Source organism: Vulpes vulpes, chromosome 14 (assembly GCF_048418805.1).
Source record: "Vulpes vulpes isolate BD-2025 chromosome 14, VulVul3, whole genome shotgun sequence".
In the NCBI taxonomy this organism is placed as follows: domain Eukaryota; kingdom Metazoa; phylum Chordata; class Mammalia; order Carnivora; family Canidae; genus Vulpes; species Vulpes vulpes.
The window spans coordinates 70,422,603-70,437,192 of record NC_132793.1 but is presented as its reverse complement, the minus strand read 5'-3'; positions in this window follow the sequence as shown (position 1 = coordinate 70,437,192).

The window sequence follows — 14,590 nt, the reverse complement described above, 5'->3', positions numbered from 1 at the left end:
TCCCCAGTTCAGTGAACTTCTTTCGATTCTCTCACATGTGGAGAGAGAACAAGCTCTCTGGTGTCTCTTCTGATGAAGACACTTCCCATTTGAAGGTCTCCCTCATGACCTCATCTAAATCTAATTATCTCCCAAAGGCCCCATCTACAGATTACATCACATTGTGGGCTAGGTCTTCAGTGTATGCATTTGGGAGGCAATTTAGTCTGTTCAGGATCAGTATCTAATCACTGATTTAGAAGGATATCTGATAGGCTGATGCTGAGTATAAGAAAGAGAATCCTGGACAATTCTTGTTAGAGTTATTCCACTACAGAGCCTATTACAATGTCTGGCACACAGAAAGCACTTAAAAATATTGAATATTGAATTTGTGAATGGATGAGTGAACCCTTCAAACCCAACATATTGAATACAATATGATATAATGGCTGTGAATTCATTTTCTGAAGCTGGACTGCCAAGAATTGAACTTGGTTTTGCCATTAATTAACCATATAATCATTGGAAAGTTATTTAAATTCTCTGCTTCAGGGACACCTGGGTGGCTCAGCAGTTAAGCATCTGTCTTCATCTGAGAGCATGATCATGGAGGCCCAGCATCGAGTCCCACATAGGGCTCCCTGCATGGAGCCTGCTTCTCCCTCTCCCTGTGTCTTTGCCTCTCTCTCTATGTGTGTCTCTCATGAATAAATATACAAAATGTAAAAAAAAATTCTCTGTTTCACCTTTCTCATTTGTAAAATGAGAATAGCAACAGTATCTACAAAAATAAAATTATTTTAAGGATTAAATAGGTTAGCATCAAATGATTAAAATAGTGTCCAGCACATTGTAAATGCTGGATAAGCTTTCTATTTATTTTATTTATTTATGTATTGAAATTCAGTTCATCATATTTGTCACCATTGATGTCATGCTCTTTCCTTCAATGTCTATGGTAATTAATGATGTGATCATCTACCTGTATGCTCAAACCTGAAACAGGCCTCCATTCCTTTCTCTCATTGTTTTCATCCATTTTATATATGCAAACATTTACTTATTCTTCAGGTTTATTTTTTTTTATTTTTATTTTTTTATTTTTATTTTTATTTTTTTATTTTTTATTCTTCAGGTTTAAACTAAGAAGTTTTCCTATTTCCTACCATGGAGTTATCTCTTAAGAAATTTACACATTCTTATACTTAGCACCTCCTTTTAAGGCATTTTAATAAAAAGTAGTATATTATCAGGGCACCTGGGTGGCTCAGTAGTTGAGCCTTTGGCTCAGGGCAAAGTTCCGGGACCGAGTCCCACATCGGGCTCCCTGCATGGAGCCTGCTTCTCCCTCTGCCTGTGTCTCTGTCTTCTCTCTGGGTCTCTCGTGAATAAATAAATAAAATATTTATTTTTAAAAAGCACTATATTATCATATTTGAATTTTTCTTGATTACTTATAATTTATGTATTTTTGGCCTCTAACATAAAAATACAATAAATAAAGAATGCTTAATAAATATTTGTTGAAGTAATTGAACTAAAAACTACATTTTGGAAGAAAATAAATGTGACATATAAAATCACTTTATATGGCAATATAATATTAGTGTATGTGGGGGTAAAGGGATGGAGAACTTTTCCTAAAGAATGAATCCTCTCAGAAATTGTTTCAGGGGAGTTTGATGTGGTCTATTTACTTTATGTGTATACTGGCTATAAGGTTCTCCTAAAAATACTTATCAAATACTAAAAGTTTTCCATAGATGGGCCCACACAGAACTCATCAGCCTCTTTGTCACTTTGATCTCTACTCAGTGGCAAAGTGACACTTTCTTTGATTTGGTTAGTTGTTTCTCCCAGACTCCCTAGGAGGTTAATGAGTTCTGAAATGCTCAAGTGGTAAGAAAGAGAAAACCAGATAGAAGGAAAAAGCCAGAAATCAAACAAGAAAATGAATATTTAGATGATTGAATGTAAGCTATATTTAAGAACTGTGAACATTTTATTCATTTAAATAATTTCTGTAAACTGTATGTAAGAGATGATTTTTTTCTGTAACATAGTAAAAATTCTATGTATTCCATCTGTAACAAGCTGGATAACAGAAGAAAAACTAAGCCTTACCTTTCTTGTTGGTAAATTGAAGTTACAGAACTAACTGAAAGAAAAGAATGTGAAATTTAAATAAACCCATATCTATAAAGTCTGTGTGTGATATTTTATACATACGTTGTTTTATAACAATATTGCCTTTAGTTAAGGTACTGATAGTGATTTACTAAGCACCAAAATCCTTAATTAATTTTGAGAAATTAGTTAAACTAGTTATTCATCTTTAAATTACTAACCCATTGAAATCTACATTATATAGTATAAATAAATAAAACTTTATATATAATATATAAATGAAATACATGTGTAATAATAATGTATGACAAATACATATATAACCAATTGCATATCTATAAGATATAAATATATGATACATATGTATTAAAGGCATATAAATATAGTATATGATAAATTATATATATGTATTATATGTATTTTTAATGTTACTCTTTTACAGAAAAGAACTGAAGCTTATTATTTCAGTTTGTTGTGAACCCAAATCTGCCTTCATTAATGTGACTTCTAAGTTAGATGGAACTCTTGTAATCATTCAGTTGTTCTTTTATACCACATTAGTCATTATGGCCAGTAATTCCTCTTGAAGGATTTGGTACCAGCCACAATTTTGGTTACTACATTAAAAAATATTACCACCTGTCTTGAATGCCTTAATAGTTTATATCAGCAAGATAATTTGGTAAAAGATGTTTAAATTCTCACTTTCCTTTAGTTGTTCTATCTTGTTCCTTTCCCAGTTGAAACTAATTCTGTTAAGAAAACTCAAGGTGGAATGCAAATGTTTATTAAATGTGTATTCAAAACCTGTAATCATAGGTAAACTGTAGTTCTCACATATTGTAGCTTGGCTAGTAGATGCCTTCTTATTAGAAAATACTTTACCCAAGGGATGACTATAATAAAGGAGTCAATGACCTGTAAATTGTAACTAAAATACTCAAGCTGGTCTTGTCAATAAATATTTTTCATTATAGTCTACAATATTCAGAGTTCAGTTTCTGTTTAGACAAGGACTTTAACTTTTGTTATTCTTTTTGTTATTCTTGTTAAGGGTTTGGTATGACCTTTTAAAAAAGGTGAACACAAAGCATAGAAGGCTTGAGCATTTTTATTTCTTATTCAGCAAACACAGAAGTCAACCAGCTAAGATAAAAAGAAAAGGGGCAAGGACACACAGGAAAAGAAAAAAAAAAAAAAAACCTTCCAGGTAAAAATCCTTTTATGCTAATTAATTTTATTTATTTGATAATGATAAATGGCCACAGTGGGATGGTTTATAAATAGAAATGATACAAATCAAATTTCTTCAGCCCATTTGTGCAGTTTTTCTATTTTCCACATTAAACTCTTATGATAAACTCCTCTTACCTCTTAGATAACTTGGTTGTTGTCTGAGAGCCAGGGTCTGGGAAACCATAACTCATTGAAATGTGACTAGAGTTATTCTCAGGGCTCAAAGAGATTTATAAAACCACTTCCCACTTTTTAAAATAATCAATACATGTAATTTGTCTGCAGGCATTTACATTTTTTAAAACGTAAGAAAAAAGTGTCAATTTGGGGGGCCTCGGAGGCTTAGTCAGTTAAGAGTCTAATTCGTGATTTCGTCTCAGGTCAGGATCTCAGGGTGCAGAGATGAAGCCCTGCACTGGGCTCTGCGCTCAGCTAGGAGTCAGCTTGATATCCTCTCTCCCTTTCTCCTGTTGCCCTCCACCCCTCACCAACCCCGTGCACTCCCTTTCTCTCTCTCTCTAAAATAACTAAATAAATCTTTTAAAGAAGTGTCAGTTTAACACTTAGTGGTATATAATATTATCTTTGAAATAATAATTACTGTTTTCTTTTTTGAATTCATTTTAATCTCCTTGAGCCTTATAGAAAATCAGTATAAACAACACATTAAAGTAAGTGAGATTAAATTGAAAGTCTAAGCTTCATTAAACAAATGTTATGGAGTAATCTGTCCAGCCATGAAAGGTATCCTAATTGATGTTTAATTGATTTAAAAGAGAATACTCACAAAACTTAGGATATTTCTTCTCATGCAAACTGTTTCTACCTTTGTCATGAATAATCCAAAACAACAGTTATTTCAGAGGTGATTTATAATTCAGATAGGAAAATCATAAGAATTCACTTTTGTGTCAAATCTTCTTTTCCTTGCACCCTTCTAATTTAATTTTAATTTGAAACAAAATGAAAATCTATAAATACAGTCTTGAAACATCCTGAGACTTGGTAATGTAACTATGGGTAGGGACTAATTTGGAGAAAAACGAATACTTGTTTTTAACATATTCTTTCCCTCTGTTCCAACTCACTTTTTTCCCTCTTTCCCTCTCTCATCATCTTTTATTAAAACACAACTGAATGCTATCAGATCATGTAGGTCATCTCTTTGAATCAGTCAGTATACTCTGTTCTACAAAAATTCTCTGTAAACTTGATGTCTGCTACCAGATGAGATTTATTATTTTCTGCAGAGATCTTTATAGGTTTTATTGTGTTAATGCATTTTATATTACTACCTATTTTATTTTATTTTATTTATTTATTTATTTATTTTATTTTGATATTCCTTAATGGATAAAGTTTTTGTTTAAAAATTTTTTAGATTATATATTATAGAATTAAAAAAATAAAGTAGTAAAAGATGTTTTTCCCCTTTTCCTACATTAGATGTTAACTAGAATTTAAATTAAAAATGCTTTAAAGAATATTATAATTACATCATAAACTAACAATTTTATAAGCATAAAAAACAAGTGTGGCTCAGGTTATCCAGAAGTTCTGGATAGTAGAGTACAAATTTTAAAGCTTAGAAAATAAGTGATTTGAATGATTACAGAATTAAAAGTGTATGTTTAGACTCTAAAATTCAATCCAAGTTACTATTTTTAAAAAATGAAACTAGATTCAAAGACTATGTTTTCAGGTATTTTTCTCCTAGAAGAACATGAAATAAGAGCCTGGAATTGGATCAATTCCAACATTAAGTTCAAAAGTAACAGAACAGGCTTGAGCTTATTCTGATTACTTAAAAGTGCTAATAATAACAAAATGCCCTTCTTCGGAGCTATCTTACCAAACCCATACCCATAGACAGAGATGAGAGGATAACACAAATTATTGAATAGTGGGAAGAATTAACTCTTAGGGGAACACCTACTGCATTTTTGGAAAGGATGTAATTAATGAGTGCAAATTCATAAGAAAAAAGATAAGAGAATAAGTAATCTAAGATTTAATTCACAAATACTGAATAATTCCTTTACACACAAACATACTAGAGAATAAAGTAGTAATATGTGTATTAATTTAGATTTGTCAGAAGTTGACACATTTTAAAAATTGCAATTGGCTTAAGTATTCTAGACTGTCTGCAACAGTGAATTTACTATGAAAGAATGAAAGATATTTCTGGTTCAGAACACATCTCATTACCCACCTGCTGTTCTTCCCATGTGCCTAACCTGTTAATCAAAATACCACCTGGTATATATCACTTGGATATTAGGAAACATAATTGTTTATCTCTTAGAGTTTATATTATCAATTCAAAAGGTTTTGTCTTTGAATCAATTGAGGGCACATATCAGGATAAATGGAAATATCCTGTTTTACAGTATTTGTTTGTAAGAACTCTACCATACAACCTACATTGTTCTGGAGTCTTATTGTAATACATTTAGATACAAATAATTGTATATTAAGGCAACTTTTGCTGGGTCATCATGTTCTTTCATCATTCCTTATGGCTTTTCAAGTATAAAAAATGCATTTATGGTTTTAGTAAAGTTAAAGGTAGATACACTAGTTACAAATGACATTTAGATCAAAATAACAACTGAAATGTCAGTAAGAAGACATTGCTGATTATACAAAGTCACACAGTTTTGAAGAATAAGCAGGGGCAAGAATACTACAGTTTCAGGTTAAAGTCAAAAGATAATTATTGGTTTTCTCACATATTACATACAAGTCCACTTTTATTTTTCACAAATATAAATGGAAAGAAGATAAAATGTTACACTACACTCCTAAAAAAAAAAAAACCCAAAAAACAAAAAACTTAAATGTTATACCTGAGATCTAACAGATTTCCAAAATGTACTTGTTAACTAAGTAGACTATAAACAACTTGAAAAAGGATTCATAATTTCCACCACCAATTCTTGGAATGTTGCATAAAGAACTTGCCTCACAATAACTTTGTTAAAGGGATATATCATTGTTTTATTTTAAGTGGGAATTAATACAGAACCTAAAACTGCATATAATTTAATTAAAGAGATTATAAAGCAGAAATAAAAACTAAAAGATATATATATACACATATATACATACATACACGTACATGTATACATATGCATGCATACACAAACCCTTGGGTGACTTGAACTTAAGTAGTATTCGTCATTTTTTCAGCTTTATAGAGAAATGCCACTTAATGGTTATTTCCTGACATGTATATTCAGAGTCACAGCAATTGGGAAAAGCATATATTCATATGGTAAATATATAATAACTTGTTTTCTATCTCTAATCACTACCTATTTTTTCATTATAAGGATAAAGCCATCTTTATTTTGTTACAAGCACTATGACTTTACAAGTGCAAAACAAGTGGCATTTTTAAATGATGCTGATAAAATGAGAATTAAACAAAAATTGCAAACAATATATGATGGTGGACTAAAAGTAAATATTTATTAAGAGAAAATGAGTGACTAATAAAGTTGTGCAATTCAGAAGACATTGCTTGGCTATACATTCTCTCTTCAGATAGATTGGGTTCAATGTGATCCTGACTGATAAGTAACAGGAATAATTAACATTTGTTTCTCTAAACTTTCAGTATCATTTTTCATTAGGACATATAACTGTCTTATTTTAAAATCCATGCATCTCTGCTATGGGTTGATTGCCATGATCTCCACTAATCTTTCTTGACCTAAATTCTAAAATAACACATAGATATTTAATATCTGCTAAAGACCCTAGAAACCTAATATCATTCCAACTTTTACAGTATTTCTGTTTCTTTCATAATGTTGATTCAATATTTTTATGTATATTATTAATTGCTTTCTCTAGCATATTATAATTTAATAATTAGACAGTAAATATCCATTTTCTATCTCCCTTTATTAATCAAACAATGTTTTATATATAGGAGGTTCATTAAATAAACACTTTCAATGTCTATCATGTGTCTCTTATCTCTGACTGAAGATAATGTAAGAAATATAATAATTGGGAGACAGAATATGTCAACTAAAACTAGGAGTATTTACATTTAAATAAAGTTTATTTTAATTAAGTGCTACCCTTTAAGCCATTTAGTCATTATCTGGCAAATATAAAATTTCCAAAACTTGCTTTTAGATTTGCAAAGTATAATTTAGCATTACATTTTTGAGAATTACATTGCATATAAATATAGATTCATGGAATCATAGAAAAATGAATAGTTACAGGGAATTCAAAAGTTGAAAACTTGCATAAGGTCAGTTACTAGTAGTTCTAAAAGATATTTGAATTTAAATATGTTGTTGGAAATACAGATATCACAGTTAGGGAAAGTCAGTATAGATAGAATCAAGAAGTATAGAAATCGCTGTGTAATACTTTCTCCTTTGAGTCTGACAGATGCCCATTTGAACCATATCTGAATGTCATATATATGCATATATATGAATTATATATAATATACATTTAATTATACACATAACAACTCCTTATATGATAAATTACTATTGATTTAGCATCAAATAGTAATAAGCAACATTTGGTTGATTCAAGCTTATATTTATAATTAAGTATAGCCTTACATAATTTCTATTCTAGTTTTAGAATTTAACACCAACATCAAAAGTGTAAAATTATAGAGTAAAACAAATAGCAATTACACAAGAGATGACTTAACAGCTGTCAGCTTCTGCAAAGAATGGCAGTGTACCAATTCCCTTGGCATTTGTGAAGCTGTTATAGTGGCTGTTGTTGCTTCTGTCTTTGCTGAGGTTAACAGCAATCATAAGATAGTTTTTTGGTTCATTTACTCAGTCTGTTGATTAACGTAGATGCAATGCCAGAATACAATCAACTGAAATTTCACTTGGATGTCAACATTATCAAGGATGATCTACTGGTAGTAATGGTTTCAAAGTGTATTTTAGAACATTACATACTACTTCAAGGTAATGAATTATGATATATGTGTGCATGGGCATGCATGTGTGCATTTTACCAATCTCTGTATGTGTATATCTCTTTGTGGGTACATATGGCTTTCACAGCAGTACGCAGTGATACATTTAGTGTTCAGAGCCTCAAAGATTATAGTCCCTGTCACCAAAGCCATATGCTCCCTGGTCTCATCATTCTATGAATGTGTTGGGAAGTCCTGAATAATCACTCCATGCATTTACGTGATGTTGTCAGTTTTAAAAGCCCATTCATATTCACTACGTTGCTTGATAATGACTTCTATACAACCCAGTGACAGAAGTGATAGAAACTAATATAACATTTTAAAGGTGAGAAATTGAGGTTCTAGAGGTTAAGTAATTGCCAATATGACATTTGGGTCAGGCACTTAGATGCTAGTTCTGCTAACTCCATGCCCATAGTACTGTTGTTTTTCCTCCATAGAAGCAAATAATCCTGTTCAGAATCAAGCAAGCCATATTCCTGATAGCATGTCAAGAGGGGATCTGCAAATATTTTTCTTATTTTGACAATGATGATCTCATTTCTGATTATCCCGTTTTGGATAGGTATCGCTATGATCAAAGTTTAGGAAATCACGACAATCTGTCACATTCTGGTTTCCCAAGGATATAAATAGCGACTCACATCTGAGCACATTTAATATTTTACCTAAAATGAATATCATATCACTTCAGAAAGTTACATTCAGAGAAGAAAAGAATATTTTAATAGTACATTTTAATCTCCTTAAATAGCTTCTTAAAATTGTTGTCCTTTTTCTCTCAGAGACTAATTTTATAATTAACTACTTAAATTGATTAAAGAAGGAGGTCATCAGAGTGAGGTGGCTCCAATACAGTGGCAGCCTATAGAAGCAAACCAATAGCTAAGCCTGTAAATGTCTCAAGGTTATGAAATTGAAACTTAAAGACAACCAATCACAAACAGCCAACTGGGCTTTAAGCTATCGGTCAAATTATTGTTTTGCTTTGTTTCTGCTTTTTCTGTAAAAAAAAGTCTCTCCCCCAGCTCCTGTCAGTGATGTGCTCCTAATCGCTTCCGGTTTGGTGCTGCCGATTCAAATAGATTTTTTGCTCAAATAAAGTCTAAACATTTTTAACATGCCTCAATTAATCTTTTAATGAGTGTCTTCCCAAATATTGTTGCCATATGATTTCATCAACACCTAAGAGGAGAGATGGCGCATCTAAATTTGGGATAGGGTTCTGAGTAGTCAAAGAGTACTGATCATTGGTGATACAAATAGAACTCATGAACCAGAAATTCCAATTCTACATTAAAAACAACAAAAAAGAATTCTTGCACATGAGCACACCAAGACACATTAATGGGTATTTATCACAGGTTTGTTTCAATAGCACAAATCAGGAAAAGCCTGAAATGTCAGTCTAGGGAAATGAATAAGTGCTTGTCTGTGCTTATCAGCATTTATAATCCTGAAATCACACTGTTGAATAAATATAGCATACTTGATAATCTCACACCCAGAATAAAATCATTAACAAAACTCAAAATGCCAAAAATAGTACTGTTTATATACATACTGTTCAACATTTGTTGAAGTAAAAAAAAAAATTGGTTGAAGTAGATTCCAGCATATGGAATGGTGAGCCACTGTTCAACAAAGGACTATAAGGAAAAATTAAATAGAGAAGTTTATTACTCACAGGTCCTGGAGAAGGTACACTCAAAGATTAAGGCAGGGTTTAGGCAGAGAAAGCATGGTGGGCAGGACCTGGGGTACATATCTTTATGAGGGGTGATGGGTAGAATGTTTTGAGTTTCTGAGCTAAAGCCAGATTGGTCAGTTCAAACCAGAAAGAGTATGGTTATGATAAGCTTCACCTGGGTCTTATCTAAGGTGCACACAAGTCTGGGAGAGTCCTATCAGGAATCTACATTTACGTAAGGCTCCACAGGTGGTTTCCTAGAACGTTTGCTGGAACCAGGTGCAAGTACAATTCAAGGTCCTTGCAGGCCATGAGGTCACCAAAATAGATGCCCAAGGGAGTACTATTATGGAATAGTAACTTTCAATAACACCATCAGTGTTAAGGTATAAAACCAAGAACACTAAATTTACTAGACTGGTTGTCTCTAGTGTAGCAAGGAGAGGTGAAGAAAATACTGGAGACTACAAATTTTATCTCCCTTTATGTCTTGAATAAAAAAATAAAAAGAGCTTTAATCACATGTTAATTTTTTTTCAATTTGAAGTGCTTGTATAGAAGCATTTACTTTACTTAATTATTATACTTAAAAATAATAATATTTAGACTACTTGTCTGAGAAATTTTCCTCTTCATCCACTATGATAAATTAGAATCTCTTCTATTGTTTTTTATGTAGGAATCTGTGCTTTCAAAAATGAAGAAAATTATTGTAAAATGAAAAAAACTCATCTTAAAAAATCACAGTGATCCTCACAAAAAGCATGTCCTTTGCTGTTATCTGATTTAATCCTACAGCAGCATAACATTTTAAGAAAACAGCAGGATTTATAGATGATATTCTAGAGAACTAAACTCACTGAAAAGCTTTTATAACTAACCATGCATAATGAGTCAATCTTTTCTATCAGTGAGTGTATTGTTGAACACTTTCTAGGATTAATTATGCTTTACATAAATTTTATTTATATAAAGAACTAGAATCAAGATTCAGATTATTTTATGAAGGACTTTGTTTTAAATTACAGAAGTATGAGAATACTTTGAGGTACACATATGATTTTCCATATAAAATAAAAGCAAGTATGTAATCCATAGAATCATTTATATTGCCATCACATTTGCCAAATCTGAGCTATTAGTTCATTTGCCAAACACTTTTAAATGACTTTCAGCATTAAATAATTAAATAGGAGAGAATAAACTATTCTTATTCAAAAATAAAGTAATATAAAAAAAATATATCTGTAAATATAATGACAGTTCAGTAAATCCTGTGTGTGTAAAGGCTGCATGAATCAGGTGAGCACTGTAAAGTAGTGTCGTCAGTGGCAAGATATGGAGCCAGATGTGGAGGTATTTGATCTGTGGGATCACAGAGATGCTATCAAGACCAGGCAGAGAGCAGAATAGAAATAGGCATTCCTCTTAAGTAACAAGAAACTGTCTCAGTCAGAGATCCAGTACAGAGAAATAGTGGTTGGTAATAGGTTGGCTGCAGAGGTCAAGGTGAGCAAACACTGTTCTCATTGCTTATCAGGGGTAAGTTGAGGCAACATAAAAGGCAACATAAGTGGATCACATCAACAAAAGCAAAAGGATGCTCTGCTTTTTTGGGGGTTTATTTGTTTGAAACAGTGTAGTGGTAGGATTTCAAGTTTTATAAGACAAAATATGGCCATAATCATCCTATATTATCTGCATGAAAAATATTACATAATTAAAATCAGATAATTAACACATTTCCATATATAAATATTGGGTGTTAGGAGCTCTAGTTTAAAGCAAATCTTTAAGTATATAGATGATATTACCAAACAGGGTGACTATATATGCCTTTTACTTTATTGGCACATATAAATCTAACAGTAAGAATGTCTGCACTTGGAATAACTTATGCTTCAGATTCACATCAATAAATAAAAGAATAAAACATGAATTTTCTGTGCTCTACTTAAATATTCCTCCATCTGGAAAAGATCCAATGCCATAAAAATAGGGTGATTTCATCTTTGTTGATATGATTATCTTTGGTTCGGCTTACCCACATACAAAATAAAATGAGCAACTGAAGTGATTATCTGATCATTCATGCCACATTGTTATTGTTGTTGCTGTTGTTGTTTTTGTTTAAATTGAATGAATATCTAGTTAGCTGGATCAATTTTCCACTTTACTTTTGGTATATTATTAGATCATTAAGAAATATATGACTATGGAGTGTAAACTGACGTTTTCATGTTAACTTTAAATACATATTTTGGAGGCCGCTTTCTAATTTTTTATTTCAGTTTTAAAATTATTCTGACATAACTGTAAAATTTCTGGATGTTTTGTTGAGTCTCTGGGTATTTAGACATTCTATTATATTTCACAAAAGTTGAAAAATCAGCAAATAACCTGGAAGTCAGTGGTATAATTTTCCTTCTGATGGATTTTTAAAAACACTGAAAATTCAGACAATGGTTCATTATGCTGGATATAAAGAAGAGGCTGTTTTTAAAACCAAAATAGGGTTCAAAAGGTAATACATGCATTTTAATCTATTGTTATTAATGGATACTTAAGAGTCATGCCAAACAAATGTGTAAAATGCTTGCATCTTGCTATGGGTAGAAAACAATCTTTCAGAAGTTGGAGATACAATGCTAACTTGATAATAAGGTCGTATTGTTAATTTTAATTTTGAAAATGTTATCATAGGAGAGATAAGGGAGGAGGGATGAAGAAATATTTAATTCACACATACTGAGCATTTATGGATAAAAAGCAATGACATTTGGGTTTTGCTTTGAAACACATTAGTGAAGAAGTTGAGATGTATGAGTATAGAGTTAAAACAAGATGACTAAAATTTAATAATCATTGTAGTAGGTCATGTGTACACACAGGTTGTTCATTGTAGACAAGTGGCATGATCACCTTGACTTTATGGGCCAGGACTAGTTATAAAGTGCTTTTTATACGTTAACCTCTATAATCTTCACAAAAACTCTTTAAGATAGGTACTACTATTTTCTCTATTTTACAGATTCATAAACTGAGGTCCAGAATTTAAATATTTGCTCAGATATAACTCTGTACATTTTAACAAATATTATCACCTCAGATCCTCAAACAGAAAACAGGTTGTTTTAAGGAAGTGTCATATTTCTAGAAAAGCATGTTCAGTGATCCTCCTATTAAAGTGAAGAGACCTAGGGAGACATAGATACTGCCAATTATTCTTTCCTTTCACTCTATTTGTATTATTCTAATATATTTTTATTGCCAGAAAACTAGGCTTGCAAGATTTTATTTTATTAAGACCATGCCTGAAATATTAGAGTTACCTTGCTTTACAGCAAGGATGTTTTTGAGAAAAATCAGAAATAGCAACTGAAAAGATGACAATGAAGCAGGTATAAATACACACAATTTGATAAACAGTTATTAACTGACAGGAAGAGGAGAATTGTCCATTTTCCCCTGATGTACAAAATAAGTCTGTTATGATACCACAGCCAATTTTATCTGGAAGTAGGGATCTCTCTCTCTCGATCTCTCTCTCTCACCTGTATGGCCAACTATTGATCGATCTATGTTGCTATTACCTTCATGTTTCTGTCCCTCACTATGAGCTACATTATACACAGAGAGGAGTTGTTGGGGGAGGCCATTGAGAAAATGTGTTAACCCACAAGCTGGACTGGGGAAATTGAAGGCTCCCCAATCTTCATCCTTGGAATGTATGTTCTCCCTGTCTTCCCTGATCCCAAAAGAAACCCCAAGAATACAGCTTAGAGAGAGAAATGCAGTGTTGATACTATCTGAATAGTATAATATAGAGGAACACAGTTAAGGCCTCTGTATGAACTTTAAGATTTGGCAGGTGGGTATGAAAAACCATAACCTGCAGCCACCCAAAACAGGCTTCATAGATGAGTTCCCTTGCTTATTAATTGACACCTACCAATCTGGAGTGCTCTACCTCTTTCTTTGCTCTCTCCATGCTCTCAGTGAGTACTGGTATAATTTAAGACTACATCCTGGAAGTTGTGAACCAACAAAAGTGTTGTGCCCAAGATCGCGAATCCGAGAAACCGCCAAGGAGCCGACACCGATGCAATCACACGAGGGTTTATTTACCAGCTCGAGCCTGGGACCAAGTATACCCGACACAGCGGAGCAGGGACTTGGACCCCTGAGACTAAGAGGCTTAGCAACTTTATAGGGGCCAGTGGCCAACGGGATCGCAGAAAGTTGCACAGTCTTGCTGGTCCGCTGAGTCAGATTTCCGATTAGGGTGTGTCCTGGTCTTTGACTAGGGCGGGGCAGTGCCCTAAGTAATAAGCAGGTCAGCACAAGGGGGGTGCAGCCCAAAATAGAGTCAGTCCTGCTCTGCTTGTCCAGGGGTAGGGGATTTTGTTCAATTTCCTGGGTCCCACAAAAAGTACATAAAATAGAAGTACAGTTTGAAGGTTTCTTAAAAAAAAATGTTCATTTAACTATTATCTAAGTAAAGAAATGAAACATTTCTAGAATTCAGAAGCTCCATATAGGTCATTTCACAGCAAAGTCCTCCCTCCATTTTA